The sequence below is a fragment of the Engraulis encrasicolus genome, chromosome 11, assembly GCF_034702125.1.
Source record: "Engraulis encrasicolus isolate BLACKSEA-1 chromosome 11, IST_EnEncr_1.0, whole genome shotgun sequence".
Classification (NCBI taxonomy): Eukaryota; Metazoa; Chordata; class Actinopteri; order Clupeiformes; family Engraulidae; genus Engraulis; species Engraulis encrasicolus.
In genome coordinates, this window is record NC_085867.1 from 3,691,315 (window position 1) to 3,695,192 (window position 3,878).

Consider the following 3,878-nt stretch of genomic DNA (forward strand, 5'->3'; position numbering starts at 1 on the left):
TTTACATTCAGTGCATGCCCTTGGTTGACACAGATATTTGGCATAACAATATTCTCTTTTGACGGGTCATTCAATAGTGCCAAGTCATATCTCTATCTTTGTGTGTAGCACACAATGGACTTTATAGGCTCAGCCCCTGTAGCACACAATGGACTTTATTGGCTCAGCCCCTGAGTTCAGATCACTATTGCCGTGTCCTTTGTACATCAAAGGCGGCATGGGTCGTCATACACACTTTCTCTCTCTCTCTCTCTCTCTCTCTCTCTCTCTCTCTTTCTTTCACTTTCTCTCTCTCTCTCTCTCTTTCTCTCCAGTGTTGCCAGATTGGGCTGTTTCCTGCCCAATTGGGCTGCTTAGGATGGCCATGTGCGGGTAAAAATGGCACTTATCAGAAAAACCCGCCCAATTTTTGGCATAGAAATCAATACAATTGAGCGGGATTCTGTGCTTCTAGACGGGTTTTGAGCCTTTTTTGGGCTGGAAATTATCGGCCTCATCTGGCACTCTCTCTCTCTCTCTCTCTCTCTCTCTCTCTCTCTCTCTGCCACCCCATTTCACCTGCCTTTCTCTCCACCTCTATTCCTCTGCCTTTCTCTCCACCTCTATTCCTCTGCTTCTCACTCCCTCTCCGTTGCCACCTCTTTCTCCTCAGTTTCATTATACTCCCCTGCCACCCCTGACACCTTCTTGCAATCCTTTTCAAAACGGAGGGATGTTGCGCTATCTCAGACACCCCCCTATCTTCCGTAAAGAGAGTTACTAACCCGCCACTGATATGGAACGGGAAGTGAAAGTGTAGTACTGTGATGAACTGATAAACGCAAGCAGTGAACTGAGGGCTGACATGCTCGCTAGAGATTAATTGAATCCTTGTTATCTGTTACTCGGCTCTCCTTGAAAGAGCAAGAGCATAATTTTGATTGCTTTTAATTAAATTTAAATCTCTCTCAGCGAATTACTAAATACCACCAACCACATCTAATCGGTCCACTGGCTCTCTCTCTCTCTCTCTCTCTCTCTCTCTCTCTCTCTCTCTCTCTCTCTCTCTCTCTCTCTTTAGCTCTCTCCTCTGTCATGATGTATAGAGGGTTGTTTTTTTCCAGAAATTAGTTGCCATTTCATGCAAAGCAAATACCACCTACTTAGTGTATACCTCCTCCTCAGCAATAAAAAATAAATAAAAAAATAAAAAAAACTCGAGTAGTGAGAGCCCATGGGTGGGTGGGCATGGGGTTTGGGGGCATTAGAAAGAGGAAAATATTGAGAGAAAGCAAGTATGAATGAGAGCATGGTAGAGACAGAGTTGGAAATATATATATATATAAAGATATATACAGAGAGACATACACGTAACAGATGAGATGGGGGTACAGAGAAATGCATAAAGAAAGCTGGAGAGGTGATGATACAGAGAGAGAGAGAGAGAAAGAGAGAGAGCAAGAGAGAGAGAGAGAGAGAGAGAGAGAGAGAGAGATACAAAGATGGTGAGCGAGAGGGGGAGATATAAAGAGAGGGGGATAGAGAGGGAGAAGGACACTTGTCAGGCTGGTTTAGTGCTGCATGTGTAGAGAGTGAAGCAGACAGATGCTGATGTCTGGTCGCATTCAGATTTGGGAGGTCTGAGAGAAACACTCAGAGTTCTGTCACACAGAGTTAGCTGCTGCAGATTCTCTCTCTCTCTCACACACTCACACACACACACACACACACACACACACACACACACACACACACACACACACACACACACACACACACACACACACACACACACACACACACACACACACACACACAAAGTTTCATTTCAGAATATTAAGTTAAAGGTTTGACTGAGCCTACTGAAGTTTTCCAGTAACTTGCGTGTCCTGAGGCATACACATAAGTAATGTTATTCTGAAATGCCCCCCACATCCATTTGTTCCACAGAATAATCTTTACTCTTGGTTTTCAGTGTAGTGGTTTTATTGAGATGGGATTGTTTCTCAGAGGCTAGTGACAGAGGCCAACTGAGAACGATGCCGGTGCCCGTTCCCCCACATGATCGCAAACCAGCCATCGTGTTCACGCCACAGAAATTAGCGTTAGCAAACCGGAAAGTTGGTCCGCAATGCGAATCGCAAAATAGGCTACTTGTTTTTTCTCCACGAACCGTGACAACAACGTGGCCGTCAGCAGGTTCATCCGTGTAACACAGTCACGTGTGGAAGAAGTTCAGAGCCCGGGCAGTTCACAGATGAGCTCATCCTCCCTATTCTTCACAGATGTAGAGTAGAGTAGAGTATCGTTTATTGATCCCAGGGGGAAATTAAGGTGTCAAGTAGCATACACACATACATAAATGAAGACATTGCCCACAAGACGTAACACACATATTACACATAAAATAATCATCATATATAGCTCACTGTTACATATATTTGCCAAGGCATCTCTCTCTCTCTCTCTCACTCTCTCTCGCTCACACACACGCACACACACACACACACACACACACACACACACACACACATACACACACACCACAGATAAAGTGTAAAGTATAAAGTGTCCACAGTGTTCACATATGCCTTAGCTGAGTGGCACATAGAAGCCAAGACAAAGTGGCCATAAAGTGTCCAGGGGCCTCATGTACGAAGCTCACTTACGGACAAAAAAACTACTTAAGTTGTTTTCCACGGCCACGGTCAGATGTACTAAAACAGACTAGACGTGGAAAACTGCGGATCTCCACGCAAATTTCAGGGCTGCTGTGGAAGTTTCCGTAAGCGTGGAAGTTGCCGTAAGTGGTGCATTGCGTCTTTTTGGCGACACACAGAGGCATGCAGCGCAACTACATGTGCTGTACGCGGTCAGAAATATTGCAGATGTAGCCAGTTAAACGTGGATTTTAATGTTGAGGCGCGTGATTTTAAAAATAAAAGAAGAAAACCACCTCAACCATATTATTGTTGAGGCAGCTGGTTAAAATGAAGCGGACTCATGAAACTATCCTGGAATTACAACGAAATTGGATGCCCACCAGCAGTATTATTTCAAGTATTTGGCAGCGATTACTGTAAACATCAAGGATCTGCGATGTGTCTTCTCGCATTTGTTGGGGGACGTCCTCACCGCAGTGCTTTCTCTTTTAATAAGGCTACTTTAAAATTAGTCCATCAATTAACAGGTGATTTTCTAACTGAGTATTGGCTGCAAATTATTCATACATGTGGCGTAGCCTACGTGTACATGTGTCATTTTTCATATTTATACCCGACATAAATGTTTATTTCTCGGAAGCCTTGGCGACTGCCTCATTGCAATGTATTTTGATGTAGGCCTAATGCCTTGTAAATATCAATTGTTGGGAAACCTGCATTGTACTGCAGTATAACATGACAGCTTTCCGCAGTCCTCACATTAAGTATTATAAATGCCTGATTTTATACACGCCGAAGTAATTTTGTTATGCTATTGCGCGCAGATTTTTCCTTTTAAATTGGCTACCTCCGAAACAGCGCCTTCACCTCGCATCATGAAATGTATTTCCCGCGTTCCCCTTCCCGCGTTCCCTTTCCAATTCCTTCAACCAATGAATGCACATGAATCAGTCTGTTCATACTAATTAGAATATTCATATAGAATATTTAAGGGAGGAGGCAAGGCGGAGACTTGGGCCCAGGTGTGCTCGTGCATGTGCGCAAGATTTCACGGCAAAACCTGGTTACGCACTTATTGATACATCCGGATTTTTTTGTCCGTAAGTAACTTTCAAGATTTTTGCGCCCGCACTTTCTTGGTAGGAAATCCACGCACTTCTTTGTACATGAGGCCCCAGGATGTCCATAGTCTCTCTGCCTAGTACAATGTCCATTGTATTCCTTGGAAAAAGAGAT